Source organism: Bufo bufo, chromosome 2, assembly GCF_905171765.1.
Source record: "Bufo bufo chromosome 2, aBufBuf1.1, whole genome shotgun sequence".
Lineage (NCBI taxonomy): Eukaryota > Metazoa > Chordata > Amphibia > Anura > Bufonidae > Bufo > Bufo bufo.
Genome location: NC_053390.1, coordinates 812,552,198 through 812,566,245, shown reverse-complemented (window position 1 = coordinate 812,566,245; position 14,048 = coordinate 812,552,198).

Here is a 14,048-nt window from a genome sequence, read left to right as displayed (position 1 = left end):
TTCCTGTACCACTGCTTGAAGAAGGTGTCTTCCAGAAACTGGCAGTAGGACTGGGAGTTGAGCTTGACTCCATCCTCAACCCGAAAAGGCCCCACAAGCTCATCTTTGATGATACCAGCCCAAACCAGTACTCCACCTTGCTGGCGTCTGAGTCGGACTGGAGCTCTCTGCCCTTTACCAATCCAGCCACGGGCCCATCCATCTGGCCCATCAAGACTCACTCTCATTTCATCAGTCCATAAAACCTTAGAAAAATCAGTCTTGAGATATTTCTTGGCCCAGTCTTGACGTTTCAGCTTGTGTGTCTTGTTCAGTGGTGGTCGTCTTTCAGCCTTTCTTACCTTGGCCATGTCTCTGAGTATTGCACACCTTGTGCTTTTGGGCACTCCAGTGATGTTGCAGCTCTGAAATATGGCCAAACTGGTGGCAAGTGGCATCTTGGCAGCTGCACGCTTGACTTTTCTCAGTTCATGGGCAGTTATTTTGCGCCTTGGTTTTTCCACACGCTTCTTGCGACCCTGTTGACTATTTTGAATGAAACGCTTGATTTTTCGATGATCACGCTTCAGAAGCTTTGCAATTTTAAGAGTGCTGCATCCCTCTGCAAGATATCTCACTATTTTTGACTTTTCTGAGCATGTCAAGTCCTTCTTTTGACCCATTTTGCCAAAGGAAAGGAAGTTGCCTAATAATTATGCACACCTAATATAGGGTGTTGATGTCATTAGACCACACCCCTTCTCATTACAGAGATGCACATCACCTAATATGCTTAATTGGTAGTAGGCTTTCGAGCCTATACAGCTTGGAGTTAGACAACATGCATAAAGAGGATGATGTGGTCAAAATACTAATTTGCCTAATAATTCTGCACGCAGTGTATAACTGCACCGCTGAACGGCAAATATATTTTTATTTTGCCACTATTTCACAACAAAAATGGATTTAGAACATATAACTGCACCGCTGAATGGCAAATAGGTCCTTATTTTTTCCACTTATTCACGCCACAAAAGGCTTTAGAACATATAATTGCACCTCTGAACGGCAAATATATTTTTATTTTTTCCGCTTATACACTCCACAAAAAGCTTTAGAACATATAACTGCACCGCTGAATGGCTAATATATATATTTTTTTGCCACTATTACACGACAAAAAGGGCTTTAGAACATATAACTGCACCGCTGAATGGCAAATAGGCCCTTATTTTTTCCACTTATACACGCCACAAAAGGCTTTAGAACATATAATTGCACCGCTGAACGGCAAATATATATATATTTTTTCCGCTTATACACTCCACAAAAGGCTTTAGATCATGTAACTGCACCACTGAACAGAAAATAGGCTCTTATTTTTTTTCCACTTATACAAGCCACACATGGCTTTAGAACATATATTTCTGCACTGCTGAACAGCAAATATATTTATATTTTTCCTCTTATACTTGACATAAGGGGCTTTAGAACATAAAACTGCACCGCTGAACATCAAATATTTTTATTTTGCCACTATTACACGACAAAAAGGGCTTTAGAAAATACAACTGCACCGCTGAATAGCAAATATATTTTTATTTTGCCACTATTACACAACAAAAAGGGCTTTAGAACATATAACTGCACCGCTGAATGGCAAATATATGTTTATTTTGCCACTATTATATGACAAAAAGGGCTTTAGAACATATAACTGCACTGCTGAATGTCAAATAGGGCCTTATTTTTTCCACTTATACACGCCACAAAAGGCTTTAGAACATATAACTGCACCGTTGAACTGCAAATAGGCCCTTATTTTTTTCCACTAATACACGACACAAAGGGCTTTAGAACATATAACTGCTCCGCTTAGCGGCAAATATATTTTTCCTTTGCCACTAATACACACCACACAACAGCTAATAAGCCCTTTTTTCCCACTAATACAAGCCAAAAAATACTTTAGAACATATAACTGCACCGCACAAAGGCAAATAAGACGTAGAAATATTTCCTTGTAATAAACCCTGTTAATGGCTGTATCACACAGCACTTGCACCCCAATAACAAGAACGGTTTGCTGGAATTACAGAGCTGTATAATGGAAATTTGGATCCCTAGTCAGTGCAGCAAGGTGTAATAGAAATGTTCCTATTACCCAGGCTGTAACCTCCCCTACTGAACCCTGTTCTACGTAAATACTGTGGAATGATTTCTCCCTCTCCTTTCCCTACACCGTGAATAATCTTTCCCTGAACTTGTAAATTGCTTTTTTAGCACAATGAAGTCTTTCCTAGCACTGTCCCTAGCGCCTGTTGACGTCTCTCCCTGCACTAAGTACACTGGAAAATGTCAGAATACAAGATGGCTGAGGCTATGCATAGGGCTGTGACATCACAGGGCTGGCTGGCTGCTGATTGGCTGCATGCATGGCATCACGGGTGATCCCGCGTTCCCAGAGTTCCTTGCTACATGTCCTCACACACTACTATTTTAGGAAAAAATGTGATTCATTACCACGAGGCATGAGAAAATTTGGATTCAGTGCGAACTGAATTTTTCCTGAAATTCGGATCGAATTTCACTTCATCAACTTTGACTTGCTCATCTCTACTCACGGCGACACTTACACCCTGCTGGCTAAGCTACTGTCTCACGCACAAGCTGCCACCCTCACCCCCTGATGATGATGAATTCCATGATGAATGAATGCCAACTAAGTGTGGTATCAGAGGAACCAACTGACTCCTGGCTATGGGTGTCTGATGTCAGTTGAGATGATGTTGAAGACTGAGTGAACCATTCAAGGACAGCAGGATTGCTGGTCAAAACACGACCACTGGATGACACTGGCAGCTCTGGCCTGTTGCTGCTGCCAAAACCCCAACCCCTGCCCTTCTTCTTCTGCTACTTCTGCCAGCTCCAGAAACATTTTTGCCACTGCCCGTTGCCTTGGATGGCCCTGGCACCTGTCTGTCAAACATACTGTACTGTAACAGTAACAGTATAAAATAGCAGTAGTTTTTCCGTTACAGAATCAAGGCCAAATGGAATTACTTATCTATAAAACAAGGTGGGGAAACAAATAACTGTAACAATTTAGCACTATTCACCCCAGTTACAGAATCAAAGTGTTATAGAAGTGCTAAGTGCTTGAAGAGTTAATCATTTGCAGATATTACAGACACTCGCTACTTCCTTGAATTGCATGAGCTTACGGCTTGTTCTTCTTGGTTTTGCAATTTCAAAGTTGAGGAGTGTAAAATAGAAAAATGAAATCAAATTTTAAGAATCACGCTTCTGCTTTCCTTTTGCAGATCTGAGAGGTCCCTGATGGATATGACTTTTCTCATTGTGTATCCTTTTCTAGATATTACACAGGAGGACATTGTGCTTATTTCTCGGTACAAACCTGACCGGCGATAAGATATAAACCTCTCCCTGTCACATCCCTTGATCTACTGCTGAAGAATTCCCAGTGATGCAGGCCTGTGCAGACACCAGTGTGCCAGAGATACAATGAAAGCAATGAACATGCAGAAGATCATTTCCATCATTTTGTGTTATTTTCAGAAAATGTTCCTATTGCTGGTTTTGTGTGTAACCTTCTGTGATTCTGAGATACAGGACCCTGCAGCTCAATGTCATCTTGTAATGAAGGATTACACCTTTGAGTATGAATATTCTCAGGAAGGAGATATCATTATCGGAGGGATCTTCACTGTACATTCCTCGGTGTCACTATGGTCCTGGAAAAGGAACAACGACTACAACCAGATGTGTCCAAGGTCAGTACAAATGTTAGTCCTGCAGAGCTGGAATTTACACAGAAAATGTGCAGGGAAATTACAGGGATCAGTGAGGCGATCACCTCTTATTGTATTCAGTCTATACAGGGATACATTTATTAACTTACTGTGATATAAAACCTTGTAAAGTTTCTGTGAGGAGCAACATAAATAAATCACTTCATCCAGGTCTGTGTTGTGTGTTCTGGGGTATGTACAACTAAATGCAGGTAAGTACAGGTCACTTCTGCCTTGGTATTGCACACATGGTATACATACATATGTTATAGGTTGAAGATACAGATGAGTGAACCATTTCGTAATGAACTCATCTGGCAGCCAAACCTGAAGCTTTTCTGGTTCATATCCAGTAACCAGTAACCAGAAAGCTAAGAAAAAAGACGACTGAGGGGAGATCTAATAATTATGTATAAATATATCAGGGGTCAGTACAGAGATCTCTCCCATCATCTATTTATCCCCAGGACTGTGACTGTGAGGAGGGGACATCCTCTAGAAGAAGGAGAAGTCTAGAAGAAGGTTTTTACACAAACACAGTAAGAGCAGTCAGACTATGGAGCTCTCTGCCTGAGGAGGTGGTGATGGGGAGTTCACTAAAAGAGTCCAAGAGGGGCCTGGATGTATTTCTAGAGTGTAATAATATTACAAGTTATAGATACTAAGATTTCTGGAGAAGGGTCATTGATCCTGGGAGTTATTCTGATTGCCTGATTGGAGTAAAAAATAAAAATAAAAAAATGTTTCCCCAAAAAGGAGGAATATTGGTTTCTACCTCACACATTGTTTTTGCCTTTCTCTGGTTGAACTTGCAGGAAAACATGTTGAATTGGATGGACAGATGTCTTTCTTTCATCCTTACAAACTATGGGGGTCATATATTAAGACCGGCATTTTAGACACCAATCTTAATAACCCCTATATCTGGCGGTGGATCCGCCAAAGTCATGAAGAGGAGCAAGCCTCCACATAACTTTGACACATGCAGCGCCAGTCTAAATGCAAGGCAGCTTCATTGCGGTCTTACATTCAGACCATTTTCTACAACTAATAAATGAGACGGGCCTGGCGTCCCGTCCCCTCCCCCTCCCGCGCCACGCCCACTTTTGTAGACCTAATGTAAATGTTCAACAGCTCACGATCCGTTTTCCGTTCTGCACGGAAAGGGACAATCCCCACAACCAGTGTAAAGTAATCCCAGCAGGCGTATTGCTTTCAACATGTGTATTCCTTATTGTAACTTCCAAATCATAGGTTTCCAGGTTTCTCAACTGATGACATAAACTGACACATTATTTAAATATCTATATACTGTATTTTTGCCCCATAAGACACACTTTTTTTTACCCCAAAGTGGGGGAAAAATGTCCCTGCATCTTATGGGGCGAATTCTAATGAAAAGCTTCCATTATGGAAGCGGTTCATTAGTACCGGATCACCGTGAAGCGGTGAAGGCTCTGTACTCACCACTTCCTGGTCTTTGGCTCTGCTATCGGCTGTGCAGGGCTGCGCACAGCGTGAGGGTGCTCTCTGACCTCAGTGTGCGCCGCGATACACAGCCGACAGCAGGATGAAGAGGATTGCGATGGTCAGGAGCGGTGGCGTCCAGGAGCAGGAGAGGTAAGTGAGTTATTTTTATTTTATTTGCGCTGGGGGCTGATGGCCGACATATAGGGGCTGATAGATGGCTGACGGTTAGGGGGTTGATCTGAGGCATTGGGGGGGGTCTGATCTGGGATCTGATTAACATTGGGGGTCTGATTGCTGGTCTGACCTGAGGTGTAATGGAAAATATTTTTTTCTTATTGTTCTCCTCTAAAACCTAGGTGTGTCTTATGGGCCGGTGCGTCTTATAGGGCGAAAATTCGGTCACTTCCTGTCTGTATAATGAATTAATGTCATAAACATGAGATCCAACCCCTGTCACGGCCTTTGGTTTGCGCTGTGACACTGTTGCCACACTTGCGGTTGCCCGCGGCAACGTGTTGCTGTGAGAGCATGCAGTGGCAGTGTCTCGGCCTTCTGGGTGATTGCGTGACATGGTTGCCACGCATGCTGTTGCCGGTGTTAACGTGTGGTTTGGTATGCTTGTGTGTGCACTTCTTCTTTAAGTGGCTTCCTTCCTCTGTCTGGTGTTGGAAGGGTTAACTCCCTTCCTAGTGTTTTGTGAACACTGGGTTTATGGGTGTGTGGGTGTGGCTGCTGGGGCTATTTAGCCTCTGCTAGATGCCTGAAGCTGAGTGTTCCTCCAGCCTTGGTGTATGCTGGTGGTCCACTGTTCCTAGCTTTTACCATCTGTCCAGTGAGGGCCACCCTTGTGGTCATTGATGTTATTGTGGTGTCTCTTTCCCTTCTTATCTTTTGGTTTGCGTGGGTTATGTTCAGGGTGTTGTATGTCTTGTGTTCTGTTACATGGCTGGTGATGTTTGGTGTCCAGCATGTTTGCTAGGCATTTCCCCTGTCTCACGTTTATTGCAGCTATGGATGTCCTGGGTTCCTGTTTGGTTTGTGGTTTGTGCTGTGTCCTTTAATGCTGGTGTGGACAGCAGCACTTGTGCACGGGTTCCAGTCTGTGTGTCTGTGGCTGGTAAGTGTGTTATGGGTTTCGCTTACCTGCCAACTCCATATGCTGTATGTATTCCCCTCTCCTTGCAGCCTGGCCTCAGATAGAGACTCCTGTTCCTCCATGACTGGGATGAACAGGTCGTCTCTTCCCTGCTCCTTGGTGAGGGATTACCAGGGCGACTCAGGGTCTCTAGGAATCCAGAGTATGAGCCGTCCTACCATTGGGGTCCGCTCATACGGTGAGGAGACAGGGAGAGGATTAGGGACGCTGTAGGAGGTGACCTACTACCTTATTACTCCTTTTGGCCAGGCTGATACCCTTTTACCTATTGACACCGCACGGTGGTGGGTTCCCCCCCCCTCCCCACCGTGACAACCCCCATACCTATAAAATGTTACTATGTGTCAGTTTATGGTATCAGTTGAGAAAGGCTGGACAGCCCAAAACGTGTCCTTTAAACCTATGATTTAGAAGTTAAAATAAAGAATACACTGTGTTGAAAGCAATACGCCTGCTGGGATTACTTTTGCACATTTTTAGACCTGGCGTGAGTGGGGAAAAGTTTCAGATTGCGGCATAACTGCTGTCCCACAATCGTGGCCAGAAATACGCCTAATTTAGGCGGATTTCTGCTCAATAAATGACCCTCTATGTTACTAATTTACAATGTTAATATATAAAATAGTATATTAGTGTGTCTTACAATAAACAGGGTAGCGGACAATTGTATCTTTAAATACTGGACCAAAGTCTAGTAGGGTGGTGAACGGTATTTCCCTGAATGATAATGAGAAATAGTAGGCAGAGAGCAGTGTCTGTGCATCTGAAGGCACTTCAAATGTAAAGTTTTTTTTTGGGTTTGGAAAAATGAGTGTGTCTTATAATGCACATCTGAGCAGACGATTATATGGTCCGAAATCCGTGTCGGTGCATTTCCAGAAAGTTCAAATTAATGTTTAAGTTTGGGAAAATAGCATATCATTTTGTCTTACAATACAAAGTGTAGCTGTTCATACCAGTTTAATTAAAAATGTAAAGTATTAGTCTGAAATCCGCTACGGAGCATCTCTAGGCACTTATTTTTATTTTATTCGTTTTTTGTTTAAGTTTGGGGACGACAGCATATTAGGGTACTTTCACACTAGCGGCAGGGGACTCCGGTAGGCTGTTTCGGCGGGTGAACAGCAGAACTCCGCCCCCATTATAGTGTGAAACTAGCCTTAGTGCGTGTAACAATACACAGGGTAGCAGATCGTTATATCTAGTAATATTTGGTACTAGCCTAGACTGCAATCAGTGTCGGTGCATGTGCTGGCATTTAAAAAAAAAATTGGGGGGGGAAGTATCATATTAGTGTTTCTTACAATACAAAGGGCAACTGTTTTTACCAGTCTGAGTGAAAACGTGAAATACTAGTCCAATATCCATGTCTGTGAATCTCCAGGCACTTCAATTTTTTTTTTTTGGATGAGGTTTTGGAAATTAGCATATGAGTGTCTTACAATACAAAGAGTAATGGACCATTTTCATCTCTAAATGATAAGGTTAAACATTAGGCTAAAATCCATGCTGCAGACATTTCAAATGATTCCTTATTTTAATTTTTGAAAAATAGGAGAAGTGTGTCTTACAATAACACGTAGGAGTTAGGGATGAAGTGGATGTCCAGGTTCGAGGGGTTCAGCCCAACTTCGTTTCAAAGTTTTGTTCGGGTTCCGAACTTGACCCGAACAACAAACCCCATTGACGTCAATGAAGACCCAAACTTTGGGACACTAAAATGGCTATAACAAAGTCATAGAAAGGGGTAGGGGGCTGCAAAAATCTCCAAAGTGAGCTTAACCTGTTGGGGACACATGACGTACCGGTACGTCATGATGCCCTGGTACTTAAATGGGTTCTGCTCTTTGTTTTAACTGATCTATACTCTGGATAGATCATCAGCTTCTGATCGGCGGTGGTCCGACACCCGGGATCCCGTCCGATCAGCTGTTTGAGAAGGCAGCGGCGCTCCAGTAGCGCTGCGGCCTTCTCACTGTTTACTGCTGGCCCAGTGACGTCTTGACTAGTATCAACTAGCGTGGGGCGGGGCTAAGCTCTGTTAACTTGAATGGAGCTTAGCCCCGCTCACGCTAGTTGATACTAGTCGTCTTACAATACAAAGGGTAACGGACCATTTTCCAGAGGATAGATCATCAGTTAAAACAAAGTGCAGAACCCCTTTAAGGACACATGACGTACCGGTACGTCAGGTGCATTTATTATCACCGCCGCGTCCACAATTCATGGTAATGGCATCACCCCTGTCCCTGTGCGAGGTACCACGGCAACGGTCCTCAAGCCCGATTGTATCGTCGACTACAATCGGAAGGACACCACCACTCAGTGTGACACGTGCCTCGATCATCCGGGCGTCTGCATTATTGGTTGCTTCTGGGAGTACCATACTTCCATGGAGTACAAAATTTATAATCCCCTTCCCCTATTTTAATTCCATTTAGCCACTGACAATCGGAAAAAAAATATGGTTCTCAGACTTGAGACACCCCAAACAATTATTTTTTTCAAAAATGATATTTTGTAAAACTAAAATAAATAAAAAAGTAGACATATTAGGAATCGCCACGTCCGTAAGCATCTGCTCTATAAAAATACCCCATGACCTAACCCCTCAGATGAACACGGTCAAAAAAATCAAATAAAAACGGTGCAAAATATATATATGTATCGATTAACACGTTCACAATTTTACACCTATGGAAAGATCATGTTATATATAGGTAGACTTCTGATTATATATACACTCACCTAAAGAATTATTAGGAACACCTGTTCTATTTCTCATTAATGCAATTATCTAGTCAACTAATCACATGGCAGTTGCTTCAATGCATTTAGGGGGGTGGTCCTGGTCAAGACAATCTCCTGAACTCCAAACTGAATGTCAGAATGGGAAAAAAAGGTGATTTAAGCAATTTTGAGCGTGGCATAGTTGTTGGTGCCAGACAGACCGGTCTGAGTATTTCACAATCTGCTCAGTTACTGGGATTTTCACGCACAACCATTTCTAGGGTTTACAAAGAATGGTGTGAAAAGGGAAAAACATCCAGTATGCGGCAGTCCTGTGGGCGAAAATGCCTTGTGGATGCTAGAGGTCAGAGGAGAATGGGCCGACTGATTCAAGCTGATAGAAGAGCAACGTTGACTGAAATAACCACTCGTTACAACCGAGGTATGCAGCAAAGCAAAGCATTTGTGAAGCCACAACACGCACAACCTTGAGGCGGATGGGCTACAACAGCAGAAGACCCCACTGGGTACCACTCATCTCCACTACAAATAGGAAAAAGAGGCTACAATTTGCACGAGCTCATCAAAATTGGACTGTTGAAGACTGGAAAAATGTTACCTGGTCTGATGAGTCTCGATTTCTGTTGAGACATTCAAATGGTAGAGTCCGAATTTGGCGTAAACAGAATGAGAACATGTATCCATCCTCTGATGACTACTTCCAGCAGGATAATGCACCATGTCACAAAGCTTGAATTATTTCAAATTGATTTCTTGAACATGACAATGAGTTCACTGTACTAAAATGGCCCCCACAGTCACCAGATCTTAACCCAATAGAGCATCTTTGGGATGTGGTGGAACGGGAGCTTCGTGCCCTGGATGTGCATCCCTCAAATCTCCATCAACTGCAAGATGCTATCCTATCAATATGGGCCAACATTTCTAAAGAATGCTATCAGCACCTTGTTGAATCAATGCCACGTAGAATTAAGGCAGTTCTGAAGGCAAAAGGGGGTCCAACACCGTATTAGTATGGTGTTCCTAATAATTCTTTGGGTGAGTGTATATATATATATATATATATATTCTTTCTGCCACTTAATCTTTTTAACGCAGTATTATTATGTACTAAGTATACGCATATTGTCTTGGATTCCTTCTTGAGAAAAATGTCCATGTTGGTAGATGTAATGGATTGTTGTACCCATTCAATTACCTGCTTTGGCTAAAGGACCTTCCTGGGGGAGTGGTTAACTATCTGTGATGTGTCAGGGCATGTGATTGGCCGTCACGTGTCCGACGCATCACATGGGCGGGAGTGGTGTGTGCGGCTTCCTGACTGGCCATCCGGCGGCCTTGTCCACTTCCTTGCCCCTTGCTGGGCATTGCCGGATGCGTGATTGGCCGTCACGGCTCCGACGCACCATGTGGGCGTGGTGAGGCGTTCGACTGGCTAACTGGCCATTGGTCGGCTGCACTGCTTTGCCCGTCCCCCAAACTCCCTCCTCCCACTTTTTTCTTTTTTTCTCTGTTTTCAATTATGGGTGTTTTTAGATCAATTAACATATCAGATACAGGTGTGAGGGGTACCTTATAAGAAGCGCATTCACAAGTAGAGCCTCACCCCCAGAGGAAGGCATCCGCCGAAACACGCGTCGGGGTTACGTGGCTCTCCTGAGGTGTATATCCCCATACTATGGGTATGTATACATGTAATGCTTTGGTGTATTCTTGGGGATGTGTTTACTGGCTCTGGTGTTTAGCTATACCCACTTGGGTTATCCATAAGTGGATGTTGCTTGTGCACCTCAGCCATATTACTATGTATATGGAGTTTTAGGCTGTCACCACATATTCATACTGTTCTATGGTATTTGACCATTGATGTGGTGACCCCTTATGCATTTGCACTTTAATTCTCTTTGGTTGTTGTATATTCCTATATATACATATTTATTGGAGCTATTACACACCCATATGTTGCAATGTAGTCTTTGACCCATTTACTGATGTGGTGCTTTATTATATGCACTTGCACTTTAGTATTTTTGGTGGTGTTTTTGCCCGTACACACTAAGTAACTGTGGTTGCGGACACATACGCAATATTTAGGCAGGTATTGTACTTTTCTTCTCTGCCTCTACTCCTGTACTCCATTTTTTCCCCTTCTATGTTTGATATGCCTCCTCAGATGTAGCCAGTTTTTATCTGTGGTATCACGTTCTCGTTTATATATGTTATTTATTTAATAAAGGATTTCTTTTTGATGATATACCCGTTTAATCTCAGTTCTTTTTCGATATTTGATGTATCTATGTACACTGAGTGGGTTTTTTACTTACTCTTTCTGTGTCCATTCTACATAGTACATCCAATTACCATTTATGTGTATGTCTATGTTTTGTGTAACCTACTTGTTATAACCCTGCTCTACCAAGTAGACAGGTTAAAGGGATTCTGTCACCAGGTTTCACCCCTGTCAGCTAAACATATGCTGATGTTCAAGGCCTCATCAGGATTCCTAATGTGGGCTTCTAAAGGTGATCCGTAGCCTTATTTTGCTAAAAAACAGGTTTTACTAACCTGTCACTCAAAGAAATAAGGTGCCCAAGGGGATGTCAAGGGATGCAAGGTGCCCGCCACACCCACCACCGTTCGTGCCCAGCGCCGCCTTTCCAGACTTCTGCACCGCCTCAATCCTCTGTGCCGCCTCTCGCTCTCCCTCCCTCCCCCCTCCTCCTGCTGTAAGATATTGTGCGTGCGCACAGGGCTCTGAGAGGCTGGCGCCAGAGTGCAGGTCATACCTGGGTTGAGCGAAGTGCCGGCGCATGCGCACTTCGCTTCAAGAAGCCAAATCGAGAAGTCCGCACGGGCGCATCAGACAGAGCCCTGTGCGCACGCGCGAGATCTTACAGCAACAGGAGGAGGGAGGAGGGGGGATGGAGGGAGAGCGAGAGGCGGCACAGAGGATTAGGAGGCGGTGCAGAAGTCTGGAAAGGCGGCGCTGGGCACGAACGGCGGTGGGTGCGGCGGGCACCTTGCATCCCTTGACATCCCCTTGGGCACCTTATTTCTTTGAGTGACAGGTTAGTAAAACCTGTTTTTAGCAAAATAAGGCTACGGATCACATTTAGAAGCCCACATTAGGAATCCTGATGAGGCCCAGAACATCAGCATATGTTTAGCTGACAGGGGTGAAACCTGGTGACAGAATCCCTTTAATACATTTCTGTAATTTTTCTGTTACATTCTTGGGTTGACATTATACAATTTTAGATGTGAATAAACCCCTGCTCTGCATAGGTGACAGGGAATAACATTTCAGAAATTCTTCTTTAATTGATGCGCACCACCTCCTTTCATTCAATGCTTAAACTTTAAAAAGTTGTCCCATAATTCCGCTCTATAATTTTAAATTTTAAAAAATTAATCCTCCCTTGGATGTGGTCTCTCTCTCTCACGCTCCCTCTCCGGTGTGGAACCCTGAATCCCCGCTATCCGTGATCACCATGATAGGCGCATAAAAGAACATCGAAAGTTTTATTTTTTATCTTGTGCCACTCATCTTGGGATATATTGAGTTGAGGAAAGGCAAGGAAGGAAAAATCTGTACATATAGTGGATATAAAAAGTCTACACACCCCTTTTAAAATGTCAGGTTTCTGTGATGTAAAAAAAGACAAAAATAAATCATTTCAGAACTTTTTCTACCTTTTAATGTGACCTACTGTATAAACTGTACCACTCAATTGAAAAACAAACTGAAATCTTTTAGGTGGAGGGAAGAAAAAATATAAAAATAAAATATGGTTGCATAAGTGTGCACACCCTTAAACTGATACTTTGTTGAAGCACCTTTTGATTTTATTACAGCACTCAGTCTTTTTGGGTCTGAGTCTATCAGCATGGCACATTTTGACTTGGCAAGATCTGACCACTCTTCTTGACAAAAACACTCCAAATCTGTCAGATTGCGAGGGCATCTCCTGGGCACATCCCTCTTCAGATCACCCCACAGATTTTCAATCGGATTCAGGTCTGGGCCATTCCAAAACTTTAATCTTTTTCTAGTGAAGCCATCCCTTTGTTGATTTGGGTCGTTGTCATGCTGAAAAATAAAGTTCCTCTTTATGTTCAGCTTTCTAGCAGAAGCCTGAAGGTTTTGTGCAAATATTAACTGGTATTTGGAACTGTTCATAATTTCCTCTAGTTTATCTAAGGCCCCAGTTCCAGCTTAGAAAAACAGCCCCAAAGCATGCTGCTGCCACCACCATGCGTCACTGTGAATATGGTGCTCTTTTGGTGATGTGCAGTGTTGTTTTTGCGCCAAACATATCTTTTGGAATTATGGCCAAAAGGTTCAACCTTGGTTTCATCAGACCATAACACCTTTTCCCACATGCTTTTGGGAGACTTCAGATGTGTTTTTGCAAAATGTAGCCTGGCTTGGATGCTTTTTCTTCGTTTAAAATGGCTTTCGTCTTGCCACTCTACCCCATAGCCCAGACATATGAAGAATACGGGAGATTGTTGTCACATGTAACACAATGGTAATAAACCTATATATAGCCCAAAACCAAAATCCAGGACCCACACCTGAACATGTAAGAAAACCAATCAAAGATAATGGGCCACTCAATGTACAAAAACAAATGTGAAGACAAGGTAATCACAAAATACCATAATTTTTATTGAAAATTACATAAAGACATGATTGACACAAGTCACAAGACATTTAAAACATTAAAAACCAAGAGGACCGATGGTGGGCTGTCGGTGTACACTGAAAAAGTACAAGTGCAATATTAGTGGTCAGCCACTAGTAGGAAAGTTGGTATAACCAAACAGTTATGGCTCAATAATAAAGAATATCAAAATTAATCTTCAATTACATAATA